This window comes from Dasypus novemcinctus, chromosome 6, assembly GCF_030445035.2.
Source record: "Dasypus novemcinctus isolate mDasNov1 chromosome 6, mDasNov1.1.hap2, whole genome shotgun sequence".
Classification (NCBI taxonomy): Eukaryota; Metazoa; Chordata; class Mammalia; order Cingulata; family Dasypodidae; genus Dasypus; species Dasypus novemcinctus.
In genome coordinates, this window is record NC_080678.1 from 12,858,107 (window position 1) to 12,871,990 (window position 13,884).

General features: G+C 42.0%; 1 protein-coding gene across 1 annotated transcript in view; it reads left to right on the top strand.

Annotated features, from left to right (window-relative positions):
* Positions 1-2,271: 2,271 nt before the first annotated feature.
* Positions 2,272-13,884, top strand: part of OAT (ornithine aminotransferase) — a 31,953-nt gene continuing 20,340 nt past the window's right edge. The window contains exon 1 of the mRNA XM_004446650.5: positions 2,272-2,489. The gene's annotated coding sequence lies outside the window, so the exon portion shown is untranslated. The remainder of the gene's footprint in view (positions 2,490-13,884) is intronic.

Sequence of the window (13,884 nt, forward strand, 5' to 3'; positions counted from 1 at the left end):
TGTCATTATCAAACGTTATCCTCGCCTGTCAGCTTGGATTTTCCTTTTTAATCATTGCAAGCCAAGGTCTATGTGGGCTCTGTTAATAACAAGTAATAACAAGGGAGGAAATAATGAAAACCAAGAGGACTGCAAAACCCACAAATTGTTTTTCTGGTTGCTCAATAATTGACCAATGCCTATTAAAAAATCAAGACTTCTTCCCCTTTCTACGTAGTTGCAGCTCTCTTAGGTGGTCAGAGTCTCCAGGTTTCTATTCCCACCTGTTGAAGGCGCATTTCCTAAACTTCTTGGTACTTACTGAAGAGACCCACTGGATCCTGCCTGATGTGAAATCCCTTCTAGTGCCAGGCATGCAGGGATCTCTACAAACACAAACATTTATGGAGTGAACAAATGAAATGAATCTAGGTCATGGATATCTGCTATGAGGTTCAGCCTTTGTAGCTTTAGGCTTTATGGTTCTTGTAAAGTTAATTACTTGAATCTATGAATATTTTTAGAGGCTCAAAAATCTTTGTAATGTACAATCTGTTTCTAGGTTATACAAATAAAAAATGCATACAAATGGAGCAGCTCCATTTCTGAAAACAAGCAACTTTCAAGTCCAGGAATCCCTTTTCAGGCCAAGTTAATCTGAGAAAACAACTGTTGGCGGAGGAATCAAAGTATTATCATGTTCTCTGTACCTATTTGCATTTTTCTGATAAGAGAGAAGAGATAAACTCAGACATTCTCAGAAGTTTCTTGTATATGAGAGCATCTATTCATTAAAGAGCATCTTATCTGTGGGTCCAGAGACTTTGTAACATATTTTGATGTTAGATCTTCCTAAATTCAGAAGCACCTTCTCCTACTTGCCAAGGCATAGCTGGGGATTCCTGGGCTCTGTAAGTGTTCCAAGAGATCTGCTTGGCCCCACACATCTGCCCAGGTTTGTAGAGCAGAATGGCTGAGAAATGATTCCTCTCTGACCCCTTGGCAGAAGGACCTAACTTCCACGGAGTTAATAATACTGAATTCCATGCCGTGGAGGGACACCAAAGAAATGGCAAAACCCTCACTCGCTGGCCTCCAGAGAGGGCATGGCCATAACAGTCCGTTTCCGTGATCTCGGGTGAGGGCAGATTTGAGCCAAGGAGGACTGACTCCCTTGGACGTCTTGTTCTGGACGACTGCGGACAAGGATTCTGACAGTCTACAGCTTTGCTTCTGGCCGGCACCGTTTCCCTGACCCCCATATAGCTTTGCCTTTACTTCCTGCTCCCCTAAGACTTCTCAGCTGGTTATGTGTGCTGAGTGTCTCCCAACCTCCTTCCCTGCCTCATCCACTCTCCCACTTCCTCACCTGTAGGGACTGCCTCCAAGGGCTCTCCAGGCCTCTTCCTTCCTAATGGGTTCAGCCCATGGAGGGTCCCGGCAGGAGAGCCAGGCGGAATCACCCCAGCCCCAACCCTGTGGTGTTGCTGAGGGCAGCGCAGGGCATGCCCTGGTACTCACTCCCTCCCCCTGTGGACCCTGAGGCCTCGGGCCAGTAGTGGCCTTTCCAGGTGCACTAGCCCAGGTTACTTCTCTATTTCTTGTGGTTTCCTGGTACTCTCTGCCCACGCACAGAATTCCTTTAGCAAATTCTCAAATTTCCAAATAGAAGTGGGCATGTTTTCCGCTGAGACCCTGACCGAGTCATTGTGGTTTAACGGACACAGCGCTGACGATCACGTGCTGCCTGGCTGCGCAAGCCTGTGCCCAGTGACTAGGGAGCCTGGCACGGAGGGCTGGGACGGCCTGCACGTGCCCTGTAACCCTCGGCAAGTCGTTTCTCCTCTCCCAGTCTGTTTCCCAATCTAAAAAAAATAAAATGCTGTAAATAAATGACGCCCAAGTCCCTCCCGGTTCTGACAGGAGCTTATCCCGGAATATTCTCGTTGAGTTCTGAGCTTTCTGACGGGGGGTGGAAGGCGCCGCGGGCGGGCATGCGGTCCAAAGGCCTTCGCGTCATTTACTGCCCACAGCAGCCACGGCGAGCCGGGCAGAGTGTTTCCAGCCGCCGTGAAGCTTGCTGGACGCGGATTCGACTGCATCACTTAGCAGGGCAGCGCCTCCGGGTTCCAGGGCGGCCCGCGAAATGGACCTGACCACGGCTTCACGCCTTCGGGTCTCACTCTGCGCAGGGGACGGCGCCGAGGGAAGGGTGCTGGTACCAAGAACAGCCAGACTGCGTCCACGCCGCCCGCGCAGGCGCAGGCGCAGGCGCAGGCGCAGGCGCGGCTCGGACCCGCGGCCCAGGAAAGCTCGGCGGCGCGCGGCGGCGGGGCGGGGCGGAGCCCACGCGATTGGTGCCCAGTCCTCCGTCGCCAGCCAATGGAAGACGAGGGTGACGAGGGCGTCGAGGGGGCGGGCGGAAGCCGCGCCTTAAGGCTGCCGTGACGCCGCCGCCGCCGCCGCTTCGTCGACGACGCGTGTTCCTGAGCCTTCTGCGGTGCCGTCAGGTAACCGCGTGAGCGCCGCGAATAAGCTAGCCGCTAGGCTGGGGTGGGAGCGCCCCGCGACGGTGACCGGCGAGGCGGCCGGGCGCGCGGCCGCTCAGGCCGGGGTTCCCGGGGGACCCGCTGATGACGCGTGCTGGGCCTCGGCGCGGGAAGCCTCCGCAGCCGGTTTACGCCGCCGCCGGCTCGGACTTGGGGCAGCTGGGGTCCCGCCGGGTCGGGCGCGACCCTGGGCGGGGCGCGGGGCATCCCTGGCCCGGGACCGCCTCAGGATCCCGGGTCCCAAGCGGCGGGCGGCGCGCGAGGGAGGGAAGGAGGAAGAGAGGAGGGAGAGGCTGTAGATGTGGCACCTCCGCTTGCCAGGCCGGGCGGGGCCGAGCCTCCCGCCCGGCCTCCGGGTCCCGCCGCCCTCGAGCCCGCCTTGCGGGGCTGCAAGGAGACTGATGGAGACCTTTGAGAAGGGGTCCAGAGACCCCCGGTTCCCCAAGCCCCAGGCCGCTCGTTGGCGCTACAGCTACACCCGCCCACCTCTCCCCCTTCCCCAGGCTTTCTCATCCCCCCAGCTGTTGTGCAAATAAAAACTTTACAGAAGTAGAGATGAACCTGACAGTAACATACAGGTTGATTATTAGATGGTGTCAAGGGATTGGGGCCACCTGGACTTTGAGCATGACGACTTCATTCTTAAAGAGTTCCTTTGCAATGTTCAGTAAATTCTGGTGGAATTCAGTGGAAGACCTGCTCTCAGTGACCTACAGTGTCTCCTTTTGTCACTATCTTACCTTCTTGGTGTTCAGTTTTACCTCTGATAAAGTGAGATGTTAAGGTGAGAAGGTGGGAAAGAAGGAGTGCGCTTGTAATGAAGTGACTGTATAATTTCCGTTGTCTCAATTCGGAATCTTATAGGATTGTAAGAGTTTCTGTAAGCAGACTAGTTGTCAGCGTGAATCTACAACTGTTCTTCAGATTTGCAACCCAAATTCTTTCTCTTACCCATTTGAAATAAAAGTAGACTCCTGTCAGTAGGCTGTCCCAGTTAATCTTTCCATGAGAATCTAGTTCCTGATTATGAAAAATATGTAGAATCTTTTTATAAACCCTATAGTTAAATGAAAGTGTCTTCATTTTACGTTTACAGTTTTTCATTTAGTAAAAATGTTTAAGATTAATTTTGCACCCCCCCAAATTGAATGTAACTTTGTATAGCAAAAACCCTAAAAAGGAATTTTTTCCTCCAAAGAGGCTGTCTTATATGTAATTTCCCAAAGACTGTCTTTATTACAGTTATTTTGGTGCAATTTTTATGCTCTTTACTGAGTTCTTGAGGATGTGCCAAATCTCATAAATTTTAAAATAGTGATGAATGGAATGAATTTTAGAGGTGTGTGGAGGGTGCGTTGTAGGTTAGCCAATCCTCTTTGAGTGGTAATACTTCGGTTGTTTGCCAGTGACGCACTTGAGTTCAATTGTAGCCAGAATTCTGATTATGTAAGAGCTTTGTTGGCAGAACTTTTCTTAAAAAGGTCTGTATTGATGAATGCTTACCTCAAGTCAAGTAAATATTTGACAAATATCATAAAACCAAATTTACTCCTCAGGTTGAGTGTTGAAGTGGCTTTTTGTTGACTTTGCAGGGATTATTCTTTTAGAGTGAGTTAAGACAATAGTATTTAATAGCATAAGCTAAATTGGTTTTTGAAAATGCAGCCTTTAACAGAAACTCTTGTAGATCTGCTCGCATGTAGGGGGGAGGTAGCAATAGTTACCTGAAGAGGGTGGTATTGCTTATGTGGCTCCCTTAAGCATTCAGTGGTAAAATTTTTGCTTGTCAATAGCAATTTGTTCTCATTTCCAGGATCCAAGTAAGGGGCTCTGTTAAATGCCTGACCCAGCCCTGAGGAGTCACATTGGCCCACACTGACTCTGAAGGCCATTAAATCTGATGAAGTGAACTCTTGGTGAAGAAGGTTGTGCCTCAGGAGATCTGAGCGGATGAGAGCCTCCTCTTGGTGTGGGCTCGGCTTGGTTAAGAACAGACGGCTTAATCATCCCAGTGATAGTCTTGCACTCTTTCCCTTGATGCCTTGACTCCGGTAGGAGTCCCGAGTGTTTCTTCAGGAATGACCTCATTCGTTGAACAAACAGGGAATGCCAGCCAGGTCCTGGAACCTGGGCGAGTTCTGCAGATGCACAGTTGCTTTTAGGACTTGGTTACTCTCCTTTCTGTTCGTTTATAGGCTAGTAGCTGGGGCAGGCATGTAAAACCGTGGGCTGAAGTGTTAGGACCTGTGGGAGGAGCCTGTGCAAGCTACCTGGAAGCCCTCAGATGGGTCTTATGTAATAATTCTATAGGGAGGGTGAAAAAAGGCTAATATTATATAGTTTGTATGCATAGAAAAATAACAGGAAATTAATGGTTATCTCTGACATGTGGAATTACAGGTAATTCTTGTCTGAGATATATTAGTATTTTATTTTTTTATTTTTATTTTTCAACTTGAAAAATCTCTTGATTTTATTCACTCTTCCACTCAATGAACTTGCATTTGGGGGGTGTCTTAGTTTGCTTGCCACAGGGCTGCCAATGCAAAGTACCATAAATGGATTGACTTTTATAATGGTTTTTTAAAATTTTTAAAAAATTAATAAAAAAAAGTAATAGACCACAAGGAATGTTACATTAAAAAACAAAAAAATAAGAGGTTCCCATATAACCCACTCCCTACTCCCCAGGTATTTTAATCAACAGAAAAAATTTACTATTCTTTTCAGGGAAAAAAAATCCCAGTTTAAAAAAAGAAACTATGTAACTTGATTTTTGTGTTACAGAAATTTGCTAGCTGCTGCTGTGAATTTAAGGGAGGAGGGGAAGTAATATGTTATGACCATGTTGTGCTAGTTTTGGTACTTTAACACTAACTCAGTTAATCCTCAGTATGCCCTTGAAGGACTTCAACCTCATTTTGTGAATGGGGAAATCGAAGTTCAGAAAGATTGACAAAATCACCCAAAGAAACTTAAGTGTCACAGCCAGAAATGGGATAAATCTTGGTCTCTCTGATTCACAGCTTGTGGACTTTCCACTCTCCTATCCTGCTTACCAGGCCTTTTGGGGTAAGGAAATTATTGATGTTAGCTATTTTTAAAGCCAATTTAAATTCTTTTCTAATACTTGCTGTATGGTGCCAAGCACAGTTAACTTGAACACAGAAGGTCCTTTGATAAAAATGTGCTTACAGAATTCCTGGTATGCCATGATCCACCAAAGTGTAGGACCTTTCCCAGTTGAATGAAATATCCAGAGTTCTACTTTTAAAATCTTAGTGAGTATTAGTACCTTTTTATTGTTATTGATTTTTTTATTAGAGCACTGGTAGGTTTTCAGAAAAACCATGCAGAAAGTACAGTTCCCATATTATACCTTCTCCTTCCCCACCTACAGTTTTCCCTGTTAACATTTTGCATTACTGTGGTACCTGTGTTACAATTGACGAAACATTATTATTATAATTATATTAACAGTGGTCCATAGTTTACTTTAGGGTTCACTCTTGTGATATATGGTTCTATTCTGGTAATATATACAGCCCAAAATTAATCATTTTAGCTACTTTCAAGTATTCAATTCAGTGGTGGTAATTATATTCACAATGTTGTGCTTCTGTCATGTCATCCCCATTCATTACCAAAACATTTCCATCAGCCCAATCAGAAACGGAAACAGTTGAACAGTAACTTCCCATTCCCCGCCCCTGCCCCTGCCCCTGCCCCTGCCCCTGGTAACCTCGCTTGTGATTTCTTACACAAAATTAGCATATTCTAATTACATCAGCGAGATCATACGATATTTGTCTTTTTGTATCTGGCATTTTCCACTCAACATGTCTTAAAGTTTTATCCATATTGTAGCATGTATCGGAACGTCATTTTTTGAGGCTAAATAATATTCCATTGTATATATACAACATTTTTTTAAAAAAAATCATTTATTTATTTATTTATTTATTTTAATTACATTATGAAAAATATGAGGTCCCATTCAACCCCACCGCCCCTGCCCCCCACTCCCCCCTATACAACATTTTGTTTATTCATTTTTCTGTCAATGGATATTTGCGTTGCTTTCACCTTTGGGCAATTGTGAGTAAAGCTGCTATGAACATTGGTGTGCAAGTATCAGTTCAGTCCCTACTTTTAATTCTTTTGGGTATGTATCTAAAAGTGGGATTGCTGGTTATATATGGTTGTTTTATATTTAACTTTCTGAGGAACTGCCAAACAGTCTTCCAGAGCAGCTGCACCACTTTAATAGTAGCCATGCTAATGACTGTGAGGTAGTAACTTTTAAAAATTTTATTTTTAAAGAAATTTTAGGTTACAAAAAAGTTACAGAAAAGTTACATAGAAAATATAGGGAATTCGGAAATACCCTACTGCCTCCTCTCTCACATTTTCCCCTATGAATAACATTTACACGAGTATGGTACATTTGTTAAAATTGATGAACAAATATTGAAGCATTGCTACTAACCATGGTCATTAGTTTACATTAAAATTGTACACCATACAATTTTATGGTTTTGACAAAATGTGTAATGACCTGTATCCATCATAGGAAAATAATGCAGAACAATTCCAATGTCCTAAAAATGCTGTATGTTCCATCTATTTTTTCCTCGCCCTGCCTGCTCAGAACCTTTGATAACCACTATCTTTTTATCCATGTTTCAAGTTCTTTACTAAGTCTGCTTTGGTCCATGGTTGCATTCCCCCCCATGTTTGTTCATTCCTCAATCGTGAGGATTTGGGCACGGTAACGCCCACCCTGCTTCCCATTGAGAGGGGGCTTAGACTTCATGGGGCAGAAGGAACTGTTTTGCTTGCAAACTTCTAGATACTCTGCTTTTTGGGATGGGCGTTGTCGGTCATCATCATTTTGTTAGTTGTCCTGGGCAAGTCTGATGGACTGGAAAGTATGTGATGGCTGCAATTCTGCTGAGCTTAATTAGCATATGAATAGACCGAAGACTTTAGTTTCTGGGACTTAGATTTAACGGGTATAGTGCTAATTATAGGTTTAAATAAAAGGGGTAGAAGAATCTTGTGTAGGGAAATTACAAACGAGCCTAACTCTGTTACAGTGGAGAAATAGGTTATCGTATATTCCAAAGTATGGCTCGCTGACGGGGTGCTGGTTTCATGGGGTTGTGTGCCTTGCTGATAGTGTCCACATGTCTCTAGAGTCCTCTGGAGCACCCCAGCTTTGGGCTTTGTTTACTGTGGCAGTCAGTGAGAGCTACCTGAGATGTGCGGGAGTCATGTTGGGATCGGGAGCTAGTGAGTTTATTTGCTGAGTTTGGCTTAGAGAGGCCACATTTGAGTAACAAGGAGGTTTCCAGGAGGTAACTCTTAGGTAATAGAGATTATTAGGCTAAGTTTCAATTTTATAAGAATAAGGTTCCTAAGTACAAGTATTAATATTGAGGGCTTGGCATATTGGCCTGTTTTCTTTCATTAGGATTTCCTATGTACTCTAGAATTCTTGCCCTTCTGTTAGACAACATAACAAGACTCCCCAGGAGGGGATCATTGTGGTTTTGATTTGTGTTTCCCTGATGGCTAATGGGTTGTTAGTAATATTTTGAATGTTGCTATTTTGTTAATAAGTTATAGTTGGGTTTTCTTAAATAGAACTGCCTGGATTTGGCATATCAATTGGTTTTCATCATCCATTTGTTTTGGAAATTAGCTGAGCAATAAGTTCCTAATATAAAATGAGACGATCGATTTAGATAATCACGAAGAATATTTTTTTAAAAATTATAGATTTACACACCATACAATCCATCCAAAGTATACAATCTTTGACTCTCAGTACATTGAGTTGTGTGTTCATCACCACAGTCAATTTAGAACATTTTCATTGCTCCAAACATGAAAAATAAAACAAAAAAGAAAAAAAATCCTTGACCCTTAGTCCCCTCCCCATATTGACCCTTAGCATTGGTATAGTACTTTTGTTAACAATTAATGTGAAAAAATTACAGTATTACTGTTTAGTCAGTACTGTGCGTTGTCTTTTTCCCCACATACCACCCTATTATTAACATCTTCTAATAGTGATGTATATTTGTTATAGTTCATGCAAGAAGGTTCTTGTTTTTGTACTATTAACCGCTGGCATCATCCACGACATGACTCACTGTGTTATACAGTCCCATGTCCTCTAGCTTTCCTTCGAGTAATATCTATGACCCCAAGCTTCCCTTTTCAACCAGTTTCACACGTACAGTTCAGCACTGTTAATTACCGGCACAATAATGTTCTCCCATCACCGCTGTCTACTTTCAAAGAATCCATTCTTGTATCAACTTAATTAACTTAAAAGATGCTATTTAGAGTTTTTAAAAATATTTTTTAATACCCCCTTTTTTTTTTTTTTTTAATTCTTTGTGTAGCCACAGAGCTACAGACCTTGATAGGAAAATCATATAGAATCATTTGTGTTTTAGAAATTGACCTTCCCCCCTCCGAACAGAGGAACTTTGGGGTCTATTTATTATTATCAGGACTTCACTTCCTAGGGCTGTGATGTTTACCTTTTTTGTAACCACAGTCTGTTTTCTCAAGGTGTAGCAAATCCTTTCTTTTCTTCTTCACAGTCTTTCTTGCCTAACCTTTTTCTTTGTCTAAACACAGCTATCCAGGCAGACATCCAGTTTTGTTTTTAATACCATTTATTTTCTTACTATAAATGTAATTCATGGTCATTGTAGAAAATGTGAAAAGTGCAGAAAAGTAGAGTTTTTTGTGCCTTTCCTTATAGTTTTCCCCTTGATGATGGTTTATTTTTTGCATAGTTGATCATTTTGTATAGATGACTTTATTTTCTTCTCTTAAACATATCCTAAAACATCTCTCCAGGTCATTAACAACTTTATTTAAATGGCTACACGATATCATGTTTGTGATTAGTTGAACCATTCTCATTTGTTGAACACTTGTGTGCATATGTGTGTCTGTTCCTTCCTATTTTACAATGGTATCTAAAGAGTGAAATTACTGGTCTGAGAGTATAAACACTTCTCCGGCTTTTATTGTGGCTACAATTCTTTTCAGAAAGTTATTTCACTGTAGAGTACCATTAAGTAGCACATGAGGACACATCACTGAGTTTCATTGCTAATTTGATAGGTAAAAATGAATGTCTGTTGATGTATTAGATTTTTAGTTGGCCAAACAGAACATTAATTTTTACTGAGCAGAGCATAAAGAGCTCAAGAAATGAATCTGAAAATCAGTATTTTAGACTTAACAGTAGTATTTTGGGCACGTTTTGTCTAGTGGAACCACCTATAGCTTAATGACTCTTATAAAACTTTGTTATTGTTGGTCTATACTCCTTTGAAATAAAATCTAGTTAAAGTTACAGACTTTTTTCCTTTGAAAAATGCACTTATGCATACAATTCTGCATTTTCTTTCGGGAGCTATTAGATTGTCCCTTTAAAGAGTGTCCCTGGATCTCTAATTGAAAATCTGTATTCTAGTCTGAACTGTGGGAAGAAAGAGGTTAGTCGGTGAGTCTTTGGCAAACTGGTGTTCTGGTATTTTTTTAGCAATTGTGAATTCCTAAACATATTGCGTATACTGGGGAGTGCCAAGTAGAAAGAGAAGCAAGCTAAGCTCCAAGTATGATGTTTTGTTAAGTTGGGAGCTCAAAACAAGAGTGTTGTGAGATTATGCATGTTTTGACTTGTTATTGGTAGAGTTCTGTTGAAACACCAGTTAACTAGCTTCCCTTTTTTTAGAAATTAAGGATAGACATACTAACTGCCTAGTTTTTGGCAACTTTCTACAAATCTTGAATTTATCTTGAAAATACGTATTTTTTCAGACATTGCTGTGCATTTTCCCTAATTTTTTATTCTTCATTTGTTCTGTAGCATACTTTCTTTAAGGAAGAAATTGTGATAGCATGTACAATATAAGATTTCCTATTTCAGCCATTTTCAAGTATATAATACAGTGATTATTAATTACATTTACAAGATTGTGCTACCATTGCTATCATCCATTACCAAAATTTTCAACACCCCCAACAGGAGCTCTGTATCCATTACTTTACTTAATGGCTTATCATGATTGAGTACCATACAATTGGATACAAAACAATGGGTTTTGTATCCCCCACTGTGATGGGGGCCAGTTAAAGGGCCAGTGATGACTGGAAGAGAGAAGTCTAAACTCTGAGATTCGGAAACATGGAATTAAATACTGGTTTTACTGAGATGTACAATTACTTATTATAGTTTGTTCTCTAATTTTTTTCTTTAAACCATTGCTTTTATGATGCAGATTTTTTTTTCCAGGGAGGTGGTGGTGGATAAGTTTTACAGAAACGTAGCCATCATAGCAGAATAGACTGTTTATTTGGAGAATTGCCTGTTTTTATCTTTTGTATAAATTTTTCTGTGGGCCTGTTCAACTTATTGTCAAAGCTCTTTAAAGGCTGTTTATTATAATTGGGGAACATTTTTTTTCTAGTCTGTTTGCCTTTCACCTTTGCTTATGATAATTTTGACTAAGTTTTAGATATTTCTGACTAAATATCAGATTCTTCTTTTTGTAATTTTTGTCTCTGGTGTTAATTTCTATCTTTGGTTCAAGTGCCTTTCCCGTCTTCAAGAAGTCACTTTGTTCCCCTACATAACCTGTTCTTTTCTCCTTATGATGGTCTCTGTTACCTTTGCAGAAACCAAATTCTTTCTTAATTTCTTTACTCCCCACAGGCAAGGACAAAGTCAATATGCAAAATATTTCTCCAGTCCCAGGAGCTCCTACCCTGTGACTACCCTGTGACTAGACCCCCTTAGGCCAGAGCCCTTTCTCTGACTACGCCCAGCTCCCTCTGCTCTCTGCCTTAGCCTTGGTCCTCAGTCTGTCAGATCTGAACAGCTCTTTAGCCCCTCTTCCACGCAGCCTTGCTTAGCTCCCCCACAGTGAGTGCCTTTGTCCTTGATGTACTCCTAGTATTTTTGACCTAAGTGTATGAGTATGTGTGTGAATTCTATTGTGAAGTGTTACAAAATGGTGTAAGTGAAAAGTAAAAGCCCCTGACCTTCCAATCACCATTTTCTTACATGTTCTTTTTTTCATTTGTCTTTATTTATGTTTTTAATGTTACATTAAAAAAATATGAGGTCCCCACATACTCCCCACCCCCCCTCACCCCACTCCTCCACCCATAACAACAATCTCCTCCATCATCATGAGACATACATTGCATTTGGTGAATACATCTCTGAGCACCGCTGCACCTCATGGTCAGTGGTCCACACCATAGCCCACACTCTCCCACAGTCTACCCAGTGGGCCATGGGAGGACATACAATATCCGATAACTGTCCCTGCAGCACCACCCAGGACAACTCCAAGTCCTGAAAACGCCCCCACATCTCATCTCTTCCTCCCACTCCCTACCCCCAGCAGCTACCATGGCCACTTTCTCCACACCAAGGCCACATTTTCTTCGATTACTAATCACAATAGTTCATGAATAGAATATCAGTAAGTCCACTCTAATCCATACTCTATTCCGCTATCCTGTGGACCTTGGAATGGTTGTGTCCACTCCACATCTATATCAAGAAGGGGCTTAGATTCCACATGGATGCTGGATGCAATCCTCCTGCTTTCAGGTGTGGGCATTCTTGGCTCCTTGATGTGGTGGTTGACCATCTTCAACTCCATGTTAGCTGAGTGGGGTAAGTCCAATAAACCAGAGTGAGGAGCTGAAGTCTGTTGAGGCTCAGGGCCTGGCTATCACATGGTCAGTCCAGAGATTCAGGTCCCCTGGGTGTATATTAAACCCCAGCACCAACTACAGTTCCGGTAAAAGTAATAGGAGAGACTTGTGAACAGAGATCACATCTGAATCCAGCTCCATCACACAGAAACACAAACTCCAAAGTAGGGCCAACTGACATGGCACTGAACTCCATCTGCCATGACCATAGAACCTGTGGGTCTCCGTAGCCCTCAGAAGAACCAATACGCGGGGTTGTATCTACTTTATCTGTCTCTGGGACTCTGCTGAGGTGTGCATAAGGGCAACCCCTCTGATAACCTCCTGGCTCTTTTTGGAGACTCATAGCCATATAAACTCATTTGTCCTTTCCATTTCTCCCTTTGATTCAGGTCAAAAAGCATTTTTAACTCCTGGTATTATATGTAGATTGAGATATTCTGCTGGTCCGAGTTGACTTTTTTATTCAAGGTCATTTCCTAGTTATATCATCAGCTGGTACTTGGTAGTAATCCCTCAGCGCCAGGGAGGCTCATCCCCGGGAGTCATGTCCCACCCACACTGGAGGGAAGGCAACGCATTTACATCCTAGTTTGGCTTCGAGACTGGCCACATTAGGCTCTCAGTAGGTAACTCTTAGGCACCCTGTAGCTCTAGGCCTTGTTCTTATTTCAGGTGCACAGGCTCACAAACATAGTCATTAGTATCAAGAGCTCATTGTTGGACCTTCCTTCTTTTTTGGTCTTTGCGGTTACACTTGGGGGATTGTTGCTGTTCCTTTAGTGACTGTGATGAAGCTCCCCTGGCTAGGAACTCAGCACTCCCTCAGTTGCCATTTTTAATTGTATCTACTATGAAAATATCCAAACATTTTTATGTACCCTGGATATATGCCCTAGAGAACTCCCTGCCAACCATGTGTCCCCTGTCAATAACATCCCACACCAGTATTCCTCCGCTGCCATTGTTGAACCTTTCTGTGATCCAAAACTTCTTGAAAAGTGAAGCTCAATATATTGCCAGGTTCCATTAATAGTAAAATGGAATATAGTGATGAGTTTAAAAGTTAGATATAGAATACATATTAATTTGGAAAAATTAAGGTAAAAATAAATTGGGGTATCAAAAAATTTAAAAATGCAAAGGCTTTGTTTTTGATGTTTTGACTTCCACCACTACAATGAGTATTGCCCTGTATGCAAATTGGCAAGGCAACTACTTCTGTCTATTCCTCAGTTCTACGTCCTATCTTTTTCTTTTCTTTTTTCTAATTATTAAGCTTATCTTCACAAGAGTTTTAGATCACAGTAATTCATATGTACAATATACAGTACTCCCACGTATCCAACATAAAACCTTTTCCCTTCCGTAGCAATAATCTTTTTACATATTCATACTATATTTACTGAAACTGATGTACAGATACTGAGACAATAGCTTTCAAACAAGGTAACATTTGTGTTTACATTGTGGTTTATATTTTAGACTATACAGTTTTCTAAATTTTTAGTTATCTTATGTTTTACATTATGATTTACGTTTTAGCCTATCAGCCCCTATATATTTTTGATGTAATTTTACGTGTCTTATA